General features: G+C 50.3%; 1 protein-coding gene across 3 annotated transcripts in view; it reads right to left on the bottom strand.

Moving 5' to 3' along the window:
- TSPAN9 (tetraspanin 9) overlaps positions 1-23,825 on the bottom strand; it is a 177,996-nt gene extending 154,171 nt beyond the window's left edge. The window contains exon 1 of one of the 3 annotated variants that reach the window (XM_080914194.1): positions 23,766-23,825. The gene's annotated coding sequence lies outside the window, so the exon portion shown is untranslated. Of the gene's footprint in view, positions 1-17,573; positions 17,686-23,765 lie in introns of those variants that run through there. The other 2 variants (XM_080914195.1, XM_080914196.1) reach the window with 2 other exon arrangements.
- Between the last annotated feature and the right edge of the window lie 521 nt (positions 23,826-24,346).

The raw sequence follows: 24,346 nt of genomic DNA, 5'->3' as shown, positions 1-24,346 counted from the left end.
GGTTCCTTCCCTGGGGAGGGCAAGGCAGTGATCTCCACTCTCCTGCCTGGGGCGAGGAGCTTAAGTCCAGCCCAAGTCAGTAGCAGAAAGTTCAGGTCTCCAAACACCAGGGTGAGTCTGACAGTCAAACACAAAGCCTCAGCGTCCTGGGGCCTGGAGCGGGAGGGTTGCTGTCTGCAGATGGGGCACAAGTTCCCCTTCCCAAGGAGCCTCCCCCATCTGGAACCCATCTGCCTTTCCTTCCACCAAAACAGAGCAGGGGTTCTTTGCCCTCCTGTCCTTAGCTAGAGTAGTAGCCCCAGGGGCAAACACAGAGTCAGCCTGACCCTGCCTTAGTCCCTGAGTACACATTCACTCAGACTGACCTGCACCTTTGGGTCCTTAAACACCTCCGCCTCCTCCTCAGCAAGATGGAGACCAAAGCTGTGAGAACTATTAAGTGGGCAGGGAGGTGCCTGAGAAAGAACTGTTCTCACTGGCATCACAGTCATGAACATAAGGCAGCTGTCACTCCTATGCCCAGACTGGCTCCCGTCTCTCCCTCCCTCCCTCCGTAAGAGCTGCAGCCTTTTTGGCTGGGTGTGACAGTATATGCCTTTAATCCCAGCACCAAAGGAGACCAAGGCAAGCGGGGGGGGGGGGGGGGGTGCTAGCCAGAGCTACAAAGTGAGGCCCTGTCTCAAACAACAATAAAAAGCTGTCATTTCTAGAGCGGCATTCAAGGCTCTATGATCCCAGCCTGGTGACCATCCCTGGGCTCACATTCCGCTAGGTGAATGAGCCTTTCACAGTCTCAAGGGCTGGTACCTCCTGGCCTCTGCTCTAAGGTCTACCCTGCTCCCCCCCCCCATCCACAGGGTTCCAACTCCTTCCTTCCATTTTCCTTTATGCTCCATCTTTGATGAGGCCTCCTGTACTTCTCTTCCCATGTTACCTTTCTCCCTGGCTGTAAATTTCTACTCTTACAGTCTATAAGCTCTCAGAGGCAGAACTTTGCTGCATGGAGTCCTACAGCCGCAGAGCCTAGAACTGTGCCTAGTGCAGAAGAGGTCCTCAGTCCTTTCCGGATGAATGGGACCTGGGTCATGTAGTGTGAGCCAAACAAAGGTGGGGAGGGAACGAGCAAATCCTAGACTGCAGTCATGAGGCTCCACAGCCTGCTACGGGCACAGACACTCTTCATTCCAGCCACTTAAGGTCACCAAGATGTGACAAGGACAAGATGGGGTAGAGGAATACAATTTGGGGCTCAGCACTGTGCTGAACCCTACAGAAATGGAAGACTCTGAAATGACTTCTCACCATTGTCCCCCGCCCCAGCTTCCAGTCCCCTAAGCTGGGAGCCCTGAGCACTAAGAGAAAGCCAATGAGAGACTCAGAGCCACACAGCCCTGCCTCCCAGGATCCCGAATATCACATCCCATTCACTCCTGAATTCCCAAGACCTCAGGCTTCCTGCCTGCACACACTAAGTGTCAAAAGGGAGGCTTGGTGAACACATTTCACACCGATAACCATGCAGAGAAGACAGACAGCTGAACGACATAAAGACTGGAGTAAAATGTTAGGATGCAGACAATGGTTACCATGGATACAGCTGACAAAAATGGTAAGTACGCATCCTCTCGCTATACCTAAGGTTCCGGACCTGAGAGGGTTCATCAGTATTTAGGGGGGGGGAAACCGTTTCTGTAGCCAATGCTTTCGGACCTCCTTGTCATTATTTCCTCCACGTTATAGCAGAGGGAGACTTATTTTGTGTTGAGCATCATAACACACAACTCACCCTCAAGTACCACAGCTTTCTCCTCCTGTAGGGGAAGGACTTTAGCTTGCAAAGGGGTCAGGCATTTGCTGGGGAAGAGGTCAAATCATAAGAAACCTTGAGACAAATCCAAGATGATAGAGCAAGGGCATAAATTGTATGCAGATACCAGCAGGCTACGGGGGCTCAAGCATCACTGGACCAGTGTCCCCAGAGAAGCCCTAGGAACAGCTCTCATAGACCCAGAGAGGCAACTGTCCTTACTGCTACATCAAGGGCATGAATGTTCTGGATCAGACACAACGGAACTGCTGAAGTCGGCCAAGGGGAATGAAAAACAAGTTGGGGAAAATTCTTTTCAGAAAATGCATTTTAAGAAGGCGGCTGTGGGAGCCTGGCCTAGGGGCTGAGGCAGAAGGACCACTGGAGGTTCTGAGGCAGCCTGTGTTACACAATAAGATACTGACTCAGAACGAAGAAAAAAAAGAAAAGGAAAGAAAAGGTAGGTAAGGATCCAGGGACGTGGCTCCATGGTGAAAGGCTTACTTTGCAGGCATGCTACCCTGGTTTCATTCCCAGGACCACAATAAATAAATAAATAAATAAATAAATAAATAAATAAATAAACAAACAAACAAACAAACAAACAAATAAAATGGAGGAAGAAAAGGAGAGGAGGAAGAGAAGGAAGAGGAAGGGGAGGAGGGAGAAGAGGAAGAGGAGGAAGAAGTTCTCGCTGCTATCAAAGCCTAGAGGTTAGGACAGAATGAACTCAATACTGACAGCAGCGATGTGATCTGTACCACTGTCTTGACATCCTTTGATAGAACAAGTAGGAAACCGGGAGCAGAATGCTTGGGTTCTGAGGCAGGCCCACCGCAGGAGCAGCAATGTGGCCTCAGGCGAACTGCTTTATTGCTGAACTTGCCTTCATCTTGTGTAAGACCAACAGACAGACAGACAGACAGACAGGGTAGAGCACCATAGTTCCCACCTGATGCTGGGACCATCTTCCCTGGACTCCATTCACACAGTCACAGTACCTGCTGAGTGACTGCTGCTATCAGAGGCCTCTGTATACACTGTACTGATAGCTGGGAACAAAGAACAACCCTCCCTCCAGTGCCCCCACCCAGGGGGCGCTGATGTTTACAACCACAGCAGGCCTTCTCCTTCCTAAGGAAGCAGAAAGTGGTCCAGAGAGGGTTTGGCAGTTGGTTTAGGAAGGTAGAAGCCTCCCACAGTCTTCAGGATAGCATGGTCTTCTCTAGGAAGTTCCAGCCACAAGGCCTATGAAGAAGCCTTCCCCTTTTTCTCCCCATTTTGCAGAGAAAGAAACAGAAGACTTTCTTTACCCATGGTAAACTCTCTGGTAGTCATGGCGAAGGGGGGGCCGACAGGCAGGAAGAGGCTGGCAAGAGTCTAGGGCCCATGGTGTTAGCAAGCACTCAGCCACCTGATCAACTTTTTCAGGTCACCCCGCTAACTCAACAGCGCCCCTGCAACCAGTAGAGGACAAGAAGCAGGCAGGCGCCATGTATTTTCCCAGCAAACAGGTGAGGCTGAGAAGTTACCCAAAGGTTCCATGAGTAAGGAAGGCTGGGTGAAGGCTTGAGTAGCTAAGACTACCCCTAGCCAGAGGGCTCTTTGGCGTATGATTCTTTCTGAACTGGCCTCTCTTCCATTCCTCGCCAGCCAGGAGCTACGGGGTCACCATCCTTCCTGGGGTGGAATATGGTGTGACCTCCCTGCAAATGGGAAAGGGGGAGCTTGAAGGACTCAGACCACTCACTGAGCCCACAGTGCGCAGTGTCCTAAGCCTGTGAGTGACAACTCCAATGACAGCTTCCAGTCCTTGAGGCCCCCAAGCAAGATCCAGGAGACTCAAAGGGAGCAGATCAAGGACAGTGGCATGTACCCTGAGTGATGCTCCTTAGACCGGGAGCCTAGTAGACAGACTGAACGATTCACAAAGCTCCCAGGCCACATGGTAGGGAAGGCAGGCATGGGAAAGTGATGAGCCAGTCAGTCATCTCCACCTCCAGGACACTGTATGTCCAAATAAGGAGACGGCGTGAGAAGCTGCTGACAAGAGGGCAGTCAGGATGCTAAAGACAAGAGCAGATGGCAGCTGGGGGGACGGGAGGGTGAGCTGCCAGTCTGCAGGCCCCTGAGGAGAAGAACCTATGAGGCAAGGAAATAGTGCTCACAGTTGACACGCAAAGGCAAGGAGCACACTTTAGAAGGGTGTGTGTGTGTGTGTGTGTGTGTGTGTGTGTGTGTGTATACTGAAAGGCAGACAGGAATCACAGGGGCCCTAATTAAGTTGTAAGATTTTTCGTTGAGTACTCAGTATTTAAGAGATTACTTCATACACTGCTGCATCCCAAACACGACATCCCTCACCGCCCGACATGGGATTTTCCCTAAATCCCGATAGCTCACCACCTCCCAAGGCGCCCCTTCCTCTGCTACATGGCTTTTGGTGGGAGAGACTGTCCTGGGTCCCCCGGGAATCCCTGACCTGTGTCTGCAGATGGCCATCATTTGTATACCCTCTTCCACTGCACCTCTTAAAAGTAATGTCCAGACGAAATGAACACTTCTAGGAGTCTCATGCGGTTCCCACGCCACATCATCTTCTCCACTCTCCTGCTCACCCTCCTCTGGATGAACACAGATTCGACGGTGTCCCAAGCAGACTCAAGAAACCCAAGGCTGAGCTGAGAACGGTGGTACACACCTAAAATCCCAGCACTTGGGAGGCTCAGACAGGAGAATCAAGAGTTCAAGGCCAACCTCTGAACTTCAGTAAGTTCCAGGGCACCCTCGGCTACAAGACAAAACTGCTTCACCATAAACCAGGGCCTGCACCCACGTGTTCTTAACGTGCTGGGGGTGTGGCTCACGGGTGCATCGCTTGGCTATTTACCCATGAGGCCCTGGGCTCCAACCCAACAAAAACAAAGCAAAAGCAAACAGGAGTACCAGATATCTCCTTAGTTACCAAATGCCTTGGTTAGCTTAAATTTTCTTCCATTTATTCTCAGTTATCGATTCAATAAACATTAGGAACTCACTATATACTAAGAACCGAGATGGCTTTACTATCTTTGTAGTAAAGGGAATAGCCACCTTGAAGAGATAAATGCAGAACCAGATACAATTGTATGGGGGGGGTGGGGGGAAGCACAACTAAGAAACTAAACAGACGCATGAAACTGCCCCAGCCGCTGGACCGGGGGCAGCAGGGACTGAAATTCCTGAGAAGGGAAACACAAGAGATGGGTCCTAGGTCCCATAGCTTTGGCAGCTCCTCCAAGACGGAGGCTTCAAGGGGACTCCAAGGAGAGTCTGCTGGTCTCACCAAGCTGAGGAGACAAAAACTACAGCTCACACAGCTAGGGATTTTTACAAACCAGAGAGAGGGGGACTGAGGAGAGAACGCAAAACCGTGCAGAGCAGCGGATCCCCGCCCTTACCAGGGGGAAATTCTAAACTCTAGGAAGAGCACTGGAAAGCAATGTCCAAACCACCTGCGGAGTGCACACATCCAGAAACCTCGTCCCCAGGGCATTCAGAAGAGTCCTCAGAAGGGTGTTGCCTAAGTCGTGAGGCTAAGTTAGCTCTAGACTAAAGTCGGCTTTAGATCTACCCTTCAAGAAGCTTAAAGGCAAACCTGCAACTTATGAAACCGATCCCAAGTCATTTAAATACATACTGGAATAAAGTCCAATACTATTTAAAGAAATGTAACAAAAAATCCAGCATCTGTCAATGTTAAACTCACACCAACTGGCATCCAATGAAAAGCCAGCAAGCACTGAAGATGTGGAAAGATCAATGGGTTCAATTTCAAGCAAAAAAAAACAAAGAAGTGGTGAGCCTCATGGGCAAGAAGGGACAGACGTGGTTTACAGGTATGCTCACGGCCGAGGAGGGAAACGGGACAAGAGAGACAGGAAAGACCTGAAAGACTTGTGTGGACACCGAGAGGTGGGATCTCGGGTGTCTGGGGTGAAACTCGCTAGAGGGCAACTCCTTCACTTCAGAAACCGCAGAAGAAAAGAGCCCTGTCCTGGAAGACCTAACAGCAGAAACTGTCCAAAGAGGAGCACAGAAAGAAAGACTAAGGAAAACCCACACAGCACACGCAAACCGCAGAGCATCACAGCCTGGCAGCCACGGCACCGGAGTCCTAGAAGCAGGGAGAAGGAAGTGGAGACGGAGAGCCGCTAAGAATAACTGCTGAGCTCGACAGAACAATGCTGCCAAGCAGAAGAGTCCAGAGAACAGGAGAGAATTTCTGAGGCACTGGCGTGACCTTTGAACCCGCAGGTTGCAGAATCACGTGAGGTCAGGCTAGAGGAGATGAACCCACGGTGATGATGGACATGCAGAAGCAACACAAACATCCCACCCATATAAGGCCTTTCCTCTCGCCACCCCTGAAACAGAGTAACTCTTAAGCCAGAAACCACTCCAGGCATACATACCGCCCCTTACTTTATAAACAAAGGAAGCCAAAGGCTAGCCAGGCATGCTAGTTTTGGAAACTGGGGCTGGAAGACTGCAAGTCGGAGGCCGGCATGGGCTACAAAGTGAGATCTACTGGAAAAAAATAAAACTAAAAACAAATAAGGACTGGGGATGAGGCTTCACAGTAGAATGCTTGCTTAGGGCACTCGCACGTACACACGCGCACACACACCTAAGGCTCAGAGAAGCCAGCGAAGACCCATGCTGCTCTGGTCTGGCACCCTGCACTGCCCCCAGTCGACATCACTGTCCCCCACATGCTTGTCCACTCCAGCTCCCAAGAGACACGTAACCATATGTAAAAAGGTTCATGTCTGCCATCCAGCCCTACAGGGCCAACCTGGATTATGTGGTGAGATCTCACCTCAAATACAAAAGGAGGAGCAGGAGGAGTAAGGGCACCGAGACACCCAGCAGCACAGAGAGAGTACTCAGTACTCGCCCATAGCTTCCAGGGAAGGCAGGAAGAAGTGAGAGTTCCCTGAAGATCTGAAGCCAGAGCTAGTGCCAGGTCAGTCCTCAGTGTGAAAAGGATACAGAAAGAGAGAGTCTGAGCCACTGCCACAGCCAAGGGCTGTTACCAGGCAACTCCCCAGAGAGGGATGGGAGCAGGGGGAGCGACATTCCTCTGGTCCCTGAGCCCTGCTCCTTATCAGATTGGCCTTGAGCCATGGACTGTGCTCACCAGCCCCTTGACCAGGCAGGCTCAGGGAGGAAGAGGAAGCAGAAGTCTCTGGAACTTTCCTTCTCCCTATCCCACCCTCCCTCAGGCCCCACTTCCATTGTGGCTCTGGGTAGGGCAGGGGCACCTCTTCCCAGAGGTTAACCGGAATTCTTGGCTATTCCTGGAGTGTTGATTTTTATCAGCCTTCCATTCTGGTCAATAATGAGAGGCCAGAGGCCGAGCATGCCAGAGAGATCTCAGCCCGACCCACCAACCCGAAAATAACCCCACACATGTCTGTCTCCAGTCTTTATGGTCTTGGTCATTTGGGAACATGTTTTCCTGTAAAGTTGTCTACAGGCCAGAGAGGTCACCTCACTGCAAGATGGAGGGAGGGGATGAGGGAGGGAATGGGGGAGGGGATGGCAATGGTGGCAGTGCTGGGGAAGAAAAGGGAAAGAACAGTTTAGGATGTTGAAAGGGACACAAAGGACCAAACCAAACACACTTGAGGTCAAGAAAGTCTGCCTCCAGGCTCCTCTGCCCAACTGCCTAGGACCCAGAAGCACCAGCCTCAGTTCCCCCCAAATGTAAGACCACCAAGCAGCACCTCCCTTTTCCTTCAGCATCCTCACCAGAGCCTTTGAGAAAGACAGTGTGACTCTCTGGTCCAGCGCCAGGGCACCTTCAAACAGGCTCCTGTCTCCTCCCCAGAAAAAGTTTGAACCAGGGTAGATAGGTAAACCCAGCCAGCAGGCACTAAGTCCTGGACCAACAGATGACCTCAGGTCACATTTCTTTTTAGATTACATGCACAACATTTACTCATTCAAAAACTGGAAGAGAGAGTCATTGTGGTAGCATAATGCTCAGGACTCAGGAAACCAAAGCAGGAAAATCGTGATTCCAAATGAGCCCTTGGACTCGAGTCTCCGTTTACTCAAGTAAACGGTGACTCAGTTTAAAAATAATGAAATAAAGCAACCAAACTTAGGAAATATAGCTCAGTGGTGGAGTGTGTGCTAAGTATGTGTGGAGCCAGCTTCTGTCCCCAGCATCAAAAGAAGGAAAAACTGTGTCCACCAGGTGCCAAGCAACACAAAAACAGGAAGGAGAATCCCAGTCTCTGCTCTTCAGAGAGGACAGAGGCCGTGTGCAATGGGAGAGATCTGGGGCGAAGTAAACATGTCTCCTGCGTGCTCATTTCTCTATAGAAAACTGTTAAAGTTCAAAAGTTAAAGTCCACAGAGTGGGCCACAAGAGCCTGGGTCACAAGAGCCTGGGAGAAGGTGGGAATGGCAAGGGAGAGCGGAAGATGGGTTAGGAGACACAGGGGACAGCTGGAATGTTGTAGAGCAAAAAAGGGTACCTGTGTCAAAAACAAGATCCCCTCGGAGATGCACACAGAGACCCACACACATACACACACACAGATACACACACAGAAACACACAGATGTATATATCTGTGTGCGTGTGAGTCTGTGTCTAGATGCATGTGTCCATATCTATGTTTGTGTGTATCTATGTGTGTGAGTCTGTGGTGTGTGTGTGTGTGTGTATGTGTGTGTCTGTTCGTCTGTGTGTTGTGTGTCTGTGTCTCTGTGTGTATATGTATACCCCACCAGGACAGAATGCCAATAGAGGCTGTGTTAGTCCTGAGACTGGCGTTAACTCTGTTGGACCAGAGGCTACAGGCCAGGCCTATCCCAGTGGGTTTAGAATGTGGTAGCAGCATGGCTCAGATCCTGGCATGAATTAAGACTGTTTTAAAGACACTTACTTTAAAAGCACCACTACCACAAAACAGTGCCTTCTGAGGGGATTCTTTAAAACTGCACAGCAGCCTCAGGAAGGCCAGGGAGCAATTCCTAGTTGGTCTTCGGCATCCACAAGAGGAACAAATTAAGGAGTTTGTCTTCCCTTGGAGACAAGACAGGGAAGGATTCAGACATGTGTGGCTGGCTTGACCCTCCCTAAGAATCTCATCCCCAGATGCCTGGCCAAGCTACTGGCACCAGTGGTACAGACTGCCTCACCAGGGAGCCTCCACAGGGCAGATATCAAGGGGCAGAATCTTAGTCGCTAGTCAGGCTAGGGGCAAATAGGTCTACAAGCTCCTCAGACCTCCGCTGGGCCAGTTGTGTTTCTTTTCAAATTTGTAACTATTTTCTTCCTGTGGTCATCAATAAACATTTAATGAGGTCTCCTATAGGTGTGGCTCTTCTGATGGGGACTCCACCCCCCAATAGCTGCCCCCGGGTGCTATCAGACAGCCTGGTGGCACACTCACCTTTAGCAGTTGACTCTCCCCCGACTTCTCTGAAAGTAAACCAAGGCTTCCATAGTAAGCTAAACAACCCTGCCTTCCCACTCTTCCAGCCACAAGCCAGAGTCAAACTCGGCACACTAGTCTAGGGAGCCCCTGGACCTAAAGGAAAAAGGCCCTTTGGCTCAGAGTCACTGTCCACCTACTGAGTAGAGTCCCTCTTCCTTTCCACACACACAGACAGAGGAGGGCCCACCACCACCAGGGCCAGTTGCAGTGTAGGTCCAAGAAATCAAATGTGTGCCAGTCCCCCAGGGCTGAAGCCAATTCTGTGACTACCTTTCTTGACATGTATGCCCTGCAATTAATATTTCCCAAAGTAAATAAGACTGAAAGAATCCGCTGGGGGGAAACCAATTTAGAAGACCCCACCAGCTCTGGCATATGCACGGGGTTCTTCTGAATGTCAACATGTGAGCTCCTCGGACAGAAAGGCCATCCTACCTGACCTGTCCCAACTGCAGTATTCTAGTCAAGAGAAGGTACAAGGTACCCACAAGTTCACCCAGCCCTGGGCATGGTGGCAGGGAGGCCTGTCTCCCCATTTCTTAAGTCCCTCTCAGCCACCTCTGGAAAGAGGTGTTACCTAAGACGCTCCTTTAAAAAAAAAATGATCCCCATGGCTCAAGGCATAGTCCAGTGAGCGTCCTCAGACAAGAATAATCCCTTTCTGCTAGGATGTGAACTACTGTGACTCAGGTGGGTAACTAGCAAGTGGAGTGGAGGGTGACATTGGGTACCGCTGTTCTGTGCCCGGTTTGGTGTAACTATGAAAATCTCAACTCTGCCAAGGCAGGCCTTCTCATGTGGGCTCTACACAGAGGATGCTGGTTACCTCTGCACCAATTCCCACTCTACTTGGCCGGCTGTCATCACAGTCCACTCCTGGGTACCACATAGTGTAATAGGATCATCCTGGAAGGAAACCAGAGATCTAGATAAATCAGAGAGTTGGTAGCCACAAGCAGAGAAAGTTGAAAGGCACCTAACCCTAGCCTAACCACAACTCTCTTTTTGCTCAGAGCACCTAGCCCAAGAGTTGTTTTTTCAGTGCTTGAGGAATTGGAATGTTTAGTAATTACCCACTGTTCCCTTGATACTGTGGCCCTGGAGCATACTAAAGCTTGGTCACTCCTCACAGCCACAAAGAAGCAGCCATGGGAGGTGGGGAAGGGGAGAATCAGGATGCAACCAGGGCATTAGGTATCAGAGAGAGCCTCCTGGATCTTCTTGTACGGGAAGCTGACTTCCTCTTTGCTTCAAACTACTAAACACCCAACACAGCAGGCTAGGGACCTCCGCCCAGCTTTTCCAGATGCCTGGCCAAAGTATGGCTGGGATTTTACGGCCTTGCCCAGGATGCCAGACTGCTCAAAGGACTGCAGAGTCAGCTCTCCACATGCCCACCAGCACTTAGCACTGGTACGTATGGAGTCAATAAGCTGGTCAGGCACTGTCAGTGCCACCACAAAAGCATGATGCTGTGTCCCTAACTCACCCAGGTGCACCAGGCTGCATTCCCTCCCAATTACAGTCCCCACCAAGTCCCCTTGCTGAGCTATATTAGGCTGCCAAGGGTTTATGCCTGAGGTGCAGAATGCTTTCACAGTGAACCTCGTGGCTGTAAAACATTCCTTTTCCAAAAGATGCTGCCAGAGAGCTGGAAGAACAGAAAACCGAAGGCAAAGGCCACTCTGCCTTTGTTCTTCTTTGAAGACTGCACACAGGTCGGAAGGAGGACAGGCAAGCGAGCGGGGGGCTGCGCTCTGGGAGTGTGCACCACCGAGCCCCAGAGAGGGGTGAGTCTGATAAAGGCTGGAGCCCTCCAGAGCAACCTCAAAACTGGGAGCTGGATTCATTAGCTCCATGCCGCTGACTCTTCTCTGCTTCCTCCAGCCTCCCGGCCACAGATGACATTTCACAGGGAGAGAAGAGCAACTGAGGGAAGGAACGAGAAACCTATAAAAAACGAACACCTTGTGGGAAGTCAAAATGTCAAGTCCACTGTGAGTTGCCTGAGAATTTTGGGGAAAGTGAAATCTGTGAGTCAGAAAGGCCAGACCGTTTCTGCCGCAGCAGCCAGCAGCCGGGGTTACTAGGAGATGAGGAGGAAGCCCGGGTGTCTAGGATAGATTTGTTGAACAAAGGAGTGGATGAAAGCCCAGCAGACCTGGACCTGGTGTGCCCATCTGGCTTTGTTAAAGGCCTGCCACTCAGACTGATGGTTTTCAAAGAGACAATAAAAACCAGCAGCGGGTATCTAGAAGCCAAGTTCTTGGCTACTTTCAAAGGGCAAACAAGATTGGGGGGCTGGGGGTGGGGGCAGTCTTAGGAGTCTGAGGGCAACAAACACTATCTATTACAAAACCCAGGACTCTGTTAGACAAGCTGCCTACCCCCACCACACACACAGCACACCAAATCTGCCCAAGGCAGTGCCTGGAAACAGCATTTGAACAGAATCCCTCTTTACCACTGACCCTACTGACTTACCTAGGTGATGAACATTTAGCTAGGGAGAGAAGGATGCTGTTCCATTACCCAGCAGTCTGTGGGTCTGATCCTTGACCTGTTCTCCTACCTCTGTATACAGGGAAGAATTATGCACCCATATCATTCCATCCCTGGACACACAACCCTGAATGTGGCCTGACCAGTCCTATCACAAAGAAACATAACCTCTCTCCTACCCTAGAACAGTGTCTTTACAGCAGTAGATATCAGAGCCTTCCCTTGTCCAGCAGTAGATGATAGGGCTTTGCCCTTACCAGGAGTAGATGGATTTTGTGTTGGGAGCATTCAGAACCCAGATCTCAGTGGAACTTAAGAGATTTCAACGGGAAGACTATTAGCTTCCTTCATAGTGAAAACACCTATCAGAGGGGACCACCTGAGAGCCATGGTCAGCCACCCCACATGTGAGCCAGGCTCTCCTGGAACCTCCAGGATCCGAAGAGTCACCAGTGGAATGTCTCCGTGTTAAGGCTTGGGTGTGAGCAACCGAGCTCAGAATACAGAGCTCACCCTCAGCACAGAGAACAAATGAACAGTAGTTATATGAACCCACTGAATCTTGGAGCCAATTATTCTGCTGCTTAGAAAACACACACAAAAGCCATTCAGTGAGTTTGCCCAGCCACTGAGAGGAATGGGGTCACTCTGGTGTGGCAAGATGGCTGAACATGAATGCAGGAGCCAGTCTACCTGTGGACAGAGAAGATGGGCAGGGAAACGGCCGGATGCCAGCTTACCATAAAAATATCTGTAAAATGTTACAGAGATGGCTCAGTGGGCAACGGTACTTGCTCCCACGCCTGGAAACCTAAGTCTCATTCCAAAACTCACAAAGTTGTCCTCTGAACCTCATACATGCACCCTCTAATACACATGTTCACCATAAATAAACTAACGGCAATAAAAACAAAAACAAACAAACAAACAAACAAAAAAAACCTTTTTATCTGGAAAGAACAAAAACCAAAGGATTAATGATCAATTTTCTCTGAAGGGCAGAAGTGAGGGAGATTTTCCATTTCTATATCTTATGTAATATCTGAATATCTGTTTTATTTCTACAGCAATAGAAAGAGGAGGAGAAGGAGGAGAAGGAGGAGGAGGAAGCAGCAGCCACTGCTGTCTTTGAAATTTCATTTTGGTTTCTGCTCTAAGCTTGGGTCTCCTGAAGAACCCTTTCTCATTTCCCATCCTCCTCTTCCCAGTGCCAATCTTCCCAACCCAAACCCAAACGCTGTGGGGAGCACTTCAGGAGTAAGGACCCATCCTGGCCAGCCAGCTCCTCCTCTATGCAAACAGCACTGTCTCCACCTCCAAGCTTACCAACCCCCACTGCAAGCACACAAAGCCCCTTTCCTGTATCTACCCAGATCCCAGCCTTCCCCCCAAGCCAGGTCCCATGGACCCCCTAAGATCTTCCTCCCTTGATGGACTCCCTACACTGAGAAACAGGGTGTTTTGTTTTGTTTCCCAGACACAGGCTGACTGACCAATCCACCCCCAGCTTCTCCGACACTAGAGAACAACAGGTCCAAGATGGACAATCCCAATCTTGCTTGTCTCTGCCCCTCACCGCCTGGCACTTCCCCCTCCCCCATTCCTAATCATCTTCAGCAGCAAACCAGTGAGACCCCCAGTGACAAGTCACAATCTGTTTAGTGACTCTCGTCATGGTTTATGCTGTAAGCGCTCTGCCAACAGGCCCACATTCTGCATGCATGCACACATACATATACACATACATAATGGCGGCACAGGACCTCACGCTGGCTGTAAACTTAATTGCCTCCCTGGGGGACCCAGCAGCTCTTCTTCACCCATGTCCCTGCAATCTTCATGTCCGATTTTTAAACAAAGCTGTTTAGACTCTCCCAGGATTAAGACAAGTGGAAAATTGCAAGCCCAGACCTCAGCCTCATTTTCTCTAAGACAAAACATGTCACTCTGCGTGCGCACAGCTGAAAACACACACTCCACTCAAACCCAGCCAGACACCCTGCTGCTCAGAGCACTCCTCCCATAGGTTGTGGGCCAGCGGAGGCTAGGCGCTTGCCGAGACAAGACCTGCTCCTCTATCCTTGGCAACCCCACCCTTAAGCTGGTTCAAGTGTTTGGGCCTTACCTCATACACCACACCAAGGCAGCTCACCAGAGCAGAGGGAACAGGTACACACTGGTCTAACCGCTGGCCCTCTCAGCGGAGTCCCAGAACAACACCATGTTCCTGTCTGTGCAGACCCACATGGGCACAATGAACCATGCACAAACACACTAACACGCATGTGCATGTTTGGACCCTGTTACAAGGGAACTCTGAGCTTACCTCTGACCAAGATTACTGACCACTTACCTCTGGCGGCTTTCTCCTTGACTTTGAACCAGCAGTGCTCCCGCCATTAATACATTATGTGTGCTGTCAACGTGCCTGGATGTACTCCATGACAGGAGACAGTGAACTCATAACACAGCACACTTACCCACCAGAAAGATGTGTGTGTGTGTGTGTGTTTCAGTTTTTGTTGTTGTTGCTTTTTAATCTAAGAAATAGCCATTTTTCTTTTTATGGTCTTTGTTTCTGTTTTATTTTTTGAGGCGAGGTCTCCTTATACACCTTGGCTGGCCTGGATTTTCTATTTAGACTACATTACCCTTGAACTCACAGACAGAGATCCACCTGCCTCTGCCTCAATTTAAGGCATTTAAAGGTGTGTGTCACCACACCCAGCTTAGGAACTGACTTTTTTTTTTTCCTTCAAATCTGCACAAAGTTGCTCTAAGTTACCAAACCAAAGACAAACAGAATACTGCTCAGAATCTGTGGGCCCTTTAGAGATCCTACAAGGACAGCCAGGTCTCCCCAACAAGTCGAGGTGGCCCAGAAACATCCAGGGGCTTCCTGACCCTTAAGGTCTCCGAGCTATTCTCTGCCTGCTTCACCCACAAGACGAAATGGTTTAGCTCCTGAGAGCAGAGACGTCACAAGGTTCATGAAGTCACTTCCAGATACCCCACTGCAAGAGGGGAAACAGGATGGAAGGGTGTGGCAGAGTCAAAGCCCACACAATATTAACCAAGGGATAGGTCAGAAAAGGCAAAATGCTGCATTTGGCCCCGGAATAGAAACTGAGCTCTCAGGATGTGAGGCTCACGCAGCCAAAAGGGCTCGTGCATGCCCTTCCCGGGGTTCCCACAGCCCAGCCCAGGTCTGCCTGGCTTTTTGGTTTGTGTTGCTGTTCTCGCCTCACTGGCTGTGGCTTCCACAGAAGCTGAGGTTGTAAGTCTGAAGCCAGCAGCCACAGTGCCCCTGTTGCAGCCACACTGCAAATAAAAGCTGGGGTGTGATAGGAAGCTGGGGTGTGACCAGATAGAGAGAGAGCTTTCCCGGCACACGGGAGACCCTGGGTCTCATTCCCAGAGCAGATTTTTTTTTTTAAAGAAAGAAATTAGCAGTACCATGTAAACCGATGGGAGCCCAAAAATATAAGATCCATGAGAAGGAAAGGGAAGCAACTCACAGGCCAGAAGGGAAGTTGTGGAACAGGCCACCCCAAGACAGGCAGCCATCTCTCTAAACAATCCCTGTCCTCCATCAGAAATCAGAGAAGAAGTTACTCATTAACTTTCATCTTTCTCTCCTCCACTCCCCCCAACCCCCCTATGGCTAGCAGCAAAGGGCGCTGTAGAGGAGAGGAATTAGAAAGGCCTAGGTCTGGAAGCTAACTCCAGACAGGGCTCCCCTTGAAAACCACCTGGGCAGGAACTAGAGGAACTTTATTCCCCAGTCCCCCGGCCCAAAGAAAGCACTTACGGGAAAAGGGCACTTGCAATGAAAGGCAGGAGCCAGAATCTGACCCCCTCCACCAAGTCGGACATCATTCCAGACACTTACAATCAGGACAATAAATGGCAAAACCGAGGCCCCCAGAGGCCGCAGCCATCATCAGTCAGGACAAACTTCCTGTCTGCTAAGCCCTTCATGAAGTCTCTCTTGCTCAGGGTGTCAACACAGATGTGCAGCAGAAAGCCCAAGTCACTGGGCTGGGGAAGGCATGATGTCAGGAGCTGTCTGTCTGCCCAGAGTGACTCAGGCCTCCTGGGAAGCTCCCTTCCACATGCAGCCTGTGAGGCCTAACAAAAACACAGACAACAGGGGTCAGGGATGAGGCTGTGCCCAGAAAAACCATCCTTGGTCCCTAAGTCCTCTAAGAGCAGGTACCCACACTGATGTAGGCCCAAGGAAGAAGAGGAAAGACTTAAAAACGGGAGCACACACCTTTAATCCCAACACTAGGGTAGCAGATGTGGATCTCTGTGAGTTCAGGGCCAGCCTGGCCTGGTCTACATAGTGATTTCCAGCTCAGGCAGAGCTAACCCACCCTGCTCCCAAACACATGAGAGATCCTGGTGTGAGTCCTCTCCTCTTTAGGAGAGTCCTGCGGGGGGATTCCCAGGGGCTTATAAGAAATTGCTTAGGTCAGCAGAAGGCATGGCAGAGAGAGGACCTGGGCTGGTCCCTCCCTGTTCCATCCCCCACAAGAAACAGAACTTCAGCCTTAGCCACTGTTCCTGTAAAATGCTACCTCCTGGGACTGTTATGAATGTTAACCTATGCTAACCTCATACGTTAAAATGAGATTTAAGCCACTGTTAAAACAGAACCACATTAAATTCATGGTGGATACATGTAGAAAGCCAAAATCTGGGGCTAAGTGTTAACAAATTACAAACGCAGACGATGTAACGTCAATATGCAAAACCTGCCAGGACAAAAGGCTCTTGGGCCACTCAACAGTCTTGGCCAAGACCCACAGGCAGAGACTCTTGGCAGAAATCGGCCACCAGACAAGCACCATCAAAGCCCTTAGTCCTTCCTCCACCAACCACACTTCAGGGTTCACAGAAAGTAAGAGATTTACAAGTCTCACCCAGCAGGGAGAAGCCACGGGGAAAAAAACGCACATAAATTAAAAGAGAACACTGCCCAGGTCTGTAAACAGCTCCCACAGGGAACCAGATTCAGAGGCATCCACCCCATCCCTGCTAGCAGCTTCTGGAAGGCAAGCTCAGCAGGGGCCTGAATGTAAGAGAGTGCTGGGAACAAAGACACTCCCTCAGCAGGGGCCTGGAGGAGCAGCAGCCCGCACTCCGGGTGCTGGAATAGCTTCTTTCTAGTCTGCCTGTTCCCCAGACTACTGGGGAAGGCAAGAAGCTGGGAACTACTGGTTCCTCCTGCTTCCTCCAAACCACCCTCTCCTGATCACAAAATCTAATTCAAAGTCAAGAGCACAAGGAAACGTCAGTCTCCCGACATAGCCCCCAGGTCACAGTCACAGGACACAAACTTTGCACCTGCAATCCTGACGCATGTGAGGCTGAGGCAGGAAGGCTGTGAGCTCAAGGCCACCTTAGTTACAGAGCAAGTTCCAGGCCAGTCCCAGCCAGCTCAGCTACACAGTAAAACTCTGTAGTTAGTGGTGTCGGGGGGTGGGGTGTCTAGGGAGGTGGCTCACGGGTTAAAAAGTACTTGCCAGGGAAAACCTGATTTCAGCCCCCAAAACTCAAGCAAAAAGAGAAGGCAGGACTTCCTGTCATCCCAACTGGAAGGTCATTTATGCAGAACGAGAGCAGAAACCAGAGGCACTGCCTCAAAACAAGGAGGAAGGAGAGAACTAACTTCTGAAGAGGTGCCCTCCAACCTCCATGGCTCTGCTGCGGCACACACGCATGCACACATACACACACCAGTAAATGTTTAAAGCTGACCTCAGACAGGCTGATGAGGGCTTAGCCGGAGCTGGACCAGACTGACACAGACCTGGCTTCCTGATGTTTCTTGAGAGCACCTGAGATGCTTTCTTTGGCCCTGGGATGCTCCTGCGTGAAAAGGAAAACGTAAATCCCTGCTCCGCTGTGGAGCCACACCGCAGTAAATTCTGGGCAGCAATGGCCACTCTGTAAGGCAGGCGTCTCCTACCCACCTCCTTGAACAGCTGGCAAAGGCCAGAAATGGCAAATGGGTTCCAGCTGTGATGCCAACTCCACTTAGCTGGTGGTGGGTGCCTAAAGGATTATGAGCACAGCCCGAGCCCTAGCTCAGCAAAACAGGCAGATGCGATTGATTAGTAATGTCTGCCCTGGGCAGTTTTGTAGGTAAACCATATCCATATCATATATTCCACATCCCTGGGACAGACTGGTGGACTAAAGACTAAAGCCAATGATTTAGTGTTTACCGTTTTCACCAACACGTAAGAGCCCGTAACTTTCCTGGGGTGTTAAGTTTTTGGTTTCCTTATACTATAAGGCTGTTAGGAAGGAAGTGTTCTGATCCCATGTCTCCTATACCCACAGCAACTCTAGTGGAGCAGTTACAGCTTGCTAGGAAAGAGTCAACGGGAGAAAGAGAAACTTTCTGCAGCAGACATTACAGACAGTCAATTTGGGACATGAGGAGAGACACAGGAAACATCTGACTCCCCACGGAAACATGACCCCGGAGAAGACTGGGCCTGTGGACAGATACTGCTGTGGGTGCAAAGTTGGAATTCCAGAAGACACAAGGATCGTTTCTTGTGAATGTCAAGGGGCGACTCCGGGCCTGGCGTATATGCCTGTGAGCACAACCAGGATGTCAGAGGCTTTTAGAAGCCACATCCTAAAGATACAGAAACTAGTCAGAAAAATGAAAGCCACTGGAAACAGCGTAGCGTTCAGACCCCACTAAGACCCAGCGCACTTTGGATCCTCTAAAGCTGTCAGTCACCTGATGTGGGTACCAGTGCTAGAAACCAGAGAGAGATCCTCTGGAAGAGCAGCAAGCATTCAATAGGTACGCCAGCTCTCCAAGCTCCTGCCAAGCAATGTTAGGCTGGACGGAAAGACAGAGAAAAATCACGGGGACATGAGAAGGGAGAGCAGCCCCTCACCAAGATTCTGATTAAAACCTCTCACAGCAGAAAAGCAAGGTTCCAGAGCCAGTGACAACCGTTTGACGCCTTTCCCCCTTCCCAGATGTGTCTGCAAGATTCTAGGAACCTGACCGGAAAGCTTATTGGCAGGAAAAGGATATGTACTAATTAAATTCCTTGTGTGATTTTGGTGGCTCTTGATCTTACCTGATCGTCTTATAATTCCATCCGAGGCTTCTCCAGAGCCACGTTATAACCTTACATCAAACCAGACAGAGGGCTAGGGAGATGGTTGACGGGTAAAATCCTGACGACCTGAGTTCAGTCCCCCAGAACCCATATGGTACAAGGAGCAAATGGACTCCCTTAGCTGTCCTCTGACTTCACACTCACAGACACATGCACACGCCCACATCCATAAACATAAAATAAATAAATAAATAAATAAATGTTTTATTTTAAGTCCTTCTAATTTAGAAGGGATAATGGGGGTGAGGGTCCAGGCCAAGCTTTTAAAAATATAAGTTGACAGCCACCAAAATTATGCATAGGGCTAATGCTAAGACAACTAATTGTGACACTATTCTGAAAAACCCATACCCACAATCTCTGCTGAGCACATACTCGGTTGCTTTTAGTCTATAGTAAAATACCTTTAACAAAAATCTCCAATCCTGTCTCATACTGCTTAGTCCTGAAATTCTTTTCCGTGTTGAAAACCACAACCCTTGGTTTGGCCTGAGTCAAGATTCCGAAAAGGTCAGGCAAACTCCTACAGCTGTTGAGGACTACGGTCTGGAACTGTCTGTCTGTCTCCTCATCAGTGACAAGTTCACAGCCCATTTTTGTTTGGTTTGGTTTGGGGGAGGTTGTTTTGTCTTGGGGGAGGGTGTTTTGTTTTGTTGCAATGAGAAGGATGGAACCTAGGCCCTCATACATGCTAGGTAAGTGTCCTACCACCGAGCCACACCCCAGCCCCACAAATGATCCTGATCCTAAAGTCTCTCTGGGTCTTATCCTCTTCATCACTCCTGGCAGGTCCCAGCCACTCACCATGGTTTCCATCCGTCATTAACTTCCTTAAGCCGAGTCCTGCTTCTGTGACCCTCCTGCCAAAACCACAAGCATCCCGGGACCTCCCACGGCCCTCCAGCCCATGCCTGCACACAGCAGACACTCCATTTCTCATGGATGGATAAATGGATGGAATCTGTCCCCTGGCTGGACAACTGAAGTCAGCTACCGTATGGCTCACCCACCTGCCCAGCGCCTCCCCAAGAGGTAGTCTCTGGGCTGTCCACAGGCTGCTCCTCCCTCAGCCCATGAAACCAGGCCCCTCTGAAGTCCACCTCAGCCATCAGGGTTTCTGCTGAAGCTTCTTGATTCCCTACAGCATCCTGCTATCAGAAGGACTCACTAACTCTGCTGTCCCCAGTTGGCCTTGGACGCTGAGACTCCTGTCTCAGGTCTCAGCCTCCCCAATACCTGCAACTAGAACACAGGGCCCCCATCTCTCACTTTATACTTTAAACTGTGATCTTTGTGAACCCCCTTCCTAACTTCTTCGCTCAACCGTATGTTCAAAGAAGACAAGGATCTTTTTTTGGTTTGTCTTGTTCTTTCTGACAGGGTCTCATTCAGTCCACGCTGGCCTCAAACTCAGAAGGTCGCTACGGATGACCTTAAACTCCTGATCCTCCTGCCTCAGCCTCACAGTGCTGGGATTATTTGCATCAGGCTCAGCAACTTTGATCATTTTTATTTATATATCAGCAGAACATTGCACAAAAATTTAATAAGGATGCCAGGCGTGGTGTGGTACATGCATGTTATCCCTGGGCTCTGGAAGCGAAGGTAGAAAGATCTCAAGTTCAAAGCCATCCTGGACTATATATAGCAAGACCCTGTCTCAAAGAAAATAACAAAGACAAGAAAATGATGATGATGATGATGATGGTGGTGGTGGTGGTGGTGGTGGTGGTGGTGGTGGTGGCAGGGAGGTGGTGAAATTCATCAAAAAATTACCTAGTAAAAGACAGGTAAAGACAGAAAATGCCGCAGGAGTTCCGAAAGCAAACATTCGCTGAGAATGGTGACTCAGAAGGGCTCCTGAAAAGAGCTACAACTGAACAGAGTCTTGGAGGACAGAAAGACAGAAATCCGAAGGACACTTTGGAAGGTGGAACTCTGGAATAAATCCTGTGGCTAGAAAGAAATGATCAAAGCATGTTTGAAGGACCAGTCTAGCTGGCTCTGTGTGTTCCTGGAAGGCAAGGGAAGACGAAGCTAAACAAGAGGCCTGGGGCGGAAGAGAAAAGAAGGTGAGTGTACCTGCGTTATCCGCCCTTAGTCGCACAAATGGCCACCTCGGCAGTCCTGGGCCTCAGTGGGAGAAGAAGAGAAATCTTCATGTTGTCAGCACATTAGTCTAGCCACCCGACTAGGTTATAAATAACAGCCTCCACTCAGTGCACACCTGCTGTGTGTGAGGCCCTGAGCTACATGCTTCTCCAGCTCTATGTCAGGGCCCTTCCACAGCCCTGGAAACATTGTATTGTGATCCTCATTGTGTAAGCAGGAAGCCTAGGCCAACTGGAGTGAAAGCGCTTGCCCAAGGCCTTACCTCAATCCCTCCTTCATTCCCTGGGACCCAGGGGTCATGGAGCCAGGAAGGAGGGAGAAAACCCTGTTCACAGCCACGCTGTGTGCACCAGCAAAGCAGGCTGCCTCTCCAAAAGGCCTGTGGAGAAGCCTAGAGTAAGCTTAAGGTATACACAGAGCAAAGCAGAGGGAATGTGCCACACTCGGAAACCTCGCTCTTAGAAGGCAAAGGCTGACAGGTCTCTGGGAGTTCAATTCTCTGGAGTTCAAATCCAACCTAGTTAACATAGTAAGTCAGCCAGGGCTATATAGGGAGAAACTCTATCATTCATATTCATATATATAATATACATATATATATGTGTGTGTGTGCGTGCACATGTGCGTGTATGTATATATATATGTATGTCTATATATACATATGTACACATATATAGACATATGTATATGTATACATATATTGAGACTATCTCAAATATATATATAGTGAGACTATCTCAAATGTATTTTTATGTATATATTATATATGGATTATATATAATGTATAATAGCTATAATAAGATGAACAGTTGAGGAAGACACTTCTGGACTCTACCTACACATGCAAACATACACATACTTTTAATACACACATGACCTAAAATTTAAAATATATGTATATATTTAGAGGGGCAGGGAGGAGGGGGAAGAGGAGAGGGAGAAGGCTCAGGGAAAAAAACATACAAGAATGCCATAATGGAACCTATTACTTTGTATGCTAGCTTAAAATTTAAAAAAAAAAAAATGCTTCACCCATGGCTGAAAGGAGGGAGCCCAGGAAAGATGGAGACAGACAGGTGCACTAAGACGATTCCAGATCAAGCCCTACTTCTCCATAAGTTCTGTAACGTTGAAGATAATTTATTCTAGAGCCATCTCCCTAACCAGTAAGGCGGGTAAAAGTAAGAGCCCCAAGGACATGGGTAGATCATTAACAGTAAATCCAGCGTATGTGCAGCAAATGCATTTGGCTTACCATAAATTACCACATGAACACTAGTTATTAGCATTAATATTACATCTCTGTATGCAGACTTCAAGAGCCCGCCCAAGCAGACCAAACAGAAGAAAAGACAACCGAAGTCCCCTCTGAAGCATTCCAATTGATCCTGGCCTTGTGCACAGTAGGTCTTCAATTAGAAGAACTGACTAACACTTGGAGCTGTATATTCCCCAGTTTCCTTTCCTCTCTCACCCCACCCAACTCTAGACTCAGCTACATCAAGCACCAGGACCAGGCTGACATAGGAAGTGTTGTGATTGTCTGACTCCCGCCTGCATTCCTCAGCTAAATATAAATGATTTGCCAAGTCCATTGTTTGAGATGCTCCACAATCCCTTGCCTATCACTCGAACCTGGAACACACACACACACACACACACACACACACACATACACACACACACACACACCCTTCCTAGAGGCTGTTCTGAATAGAGAGGGAGCAGACAGGTATGTAGGAATCAAAGCAAGAGTTCTTTGTGCTTTCTAATAGTCCAGGAAAGCTTCCTGGAGGAGGAAATGCCTGAGTCACCCCAGGGGAGGGGGCAGATGCAGGTCAAAAAGGCAACTTTAGTTCTCTGAGCCACAAAAGGTAACCTGCTGCGTTGCATTCTTGCCCACGAGGTGAAGAGTCAAGATCATTCCTGCTTTCAGGAGAGTTTACTACACCAACTGCCAACTTCTCCAGCCATCTGGAGAAAGATGCTGAAGAGACCAGTATCCTTCAGAAGCGACAGAAGCGACCCAAAACCCTAGTCCATGATGCACAGCCACAATTGTGGCTGTCACAAGCTGTTGCTTGTTTAGACTTTTTTTCCCCCAACCACATGAAAGTTTTTTTGTTTTAAAGGCCCAAACTTGAGCGCACAGATGGGCTACATCTCAGATCTAGGGGTGTGCCAAAGCCCTGTCACTCTGAGAGCCGCTCGGCCAGCAGTAGCCTGAGGAATAGCTAGGGGTTCCAGCGGGTCTGTAGACAGGCCCAGACCAGGTCTGCGGCTCTGGGAGAACCGTCTCCAGCCAGTTTTCGGGATCCTTGACGATTCTAGGGGAGATCTCCCTTCCTGTGGCATCTAGAGTCTCCCATCCCTGGACTGGGGCGCGAGGCGGCTGAGATCCACGGTCCTGCAGCCCCACATTCCTGAGACCTCGCGGATCCACAAGAGCCTGGGGGGCGCGGTGACAAGCCCCTCACGTCCCGGCCCCTTCCCGCCCCTCCTCGGTCATCCCTCCCACCTCTCCCCTCCCCCCCGAGAGTTCCGCCTCCCCCGGCGCCCCCAGACTCCCACCCTGCTGGGAATCCGATCGAGGCTCGGCCCCGCCCGCCCCGCGCGCCGCGCCGAACCCCCGCAACTTCGCGCGCCCAGGAGCCCCAAGCCGCCGGCCCGCCCCGGCCGCACTCACCGCACTAGGACTCGGTGTGGCGCCCCGGCTCTGCTCCCTCCCGCACCGCCGCGGCCAGCGGAAACGGGGGGCGGGGCCTCACCAGGCGGCGGGGGAGGGGCGGGGGGCGCGTCTGACTGCACGGGGGCGGGACCAGTAAGGGGGCGGGGCGGGAGGGACGGACCGAATGGGGACCAGCCGTCCGAGCTGTGGGACGACCCGGCTGCCAGACCCAAGGCGGAGACCGACGGAAAGAGGCGGAGGCCGTATCGGAGCCCCCTCCACTCTGGCCATGTGTCCTGTGTGAACACTGGAAGGAAGACGGTGCCGCTTTCCTCTTGGGGTTCCAGAACCCTCCCTCTGCACCCCGATTCCCGGCTCTCCTGTTCTCCCAAGGTGGCACTATTGCGCCAGTCGCCTGCGACTATCAGATGGGGCTGCGCCCTCCTGGGGCTGGACGGAGGGAGGGCAGGGCCTGAAAGGTGGAGCTCCTGGGCTGGGCGCTCACACAAGCTACTCCAAGGCAGCGAGAGTCTCGGCTTTCCAGCTCGTGCCTGTCTTCTGGACTCCCTATCCCCACCCGGCACCTAAGAAATTCTTGC

This window comes from Micromys minutus (assembly GCF_963924665.1).
Source record: "Micromys minutus genome assembly, chromosome: 3".
In the NCBI taxonomy this organism is placed as follows: domain Eukaryota; kingdom Metazoa; phylum Chordata; class Mammalia; order Rodentia; family Muridae; genus Micromys; species Micromys minutus.
Note: the sequence above shows the minus strand (reverse complement) of the source record. Positions and strands in the feature narration are given on the sequence as shown.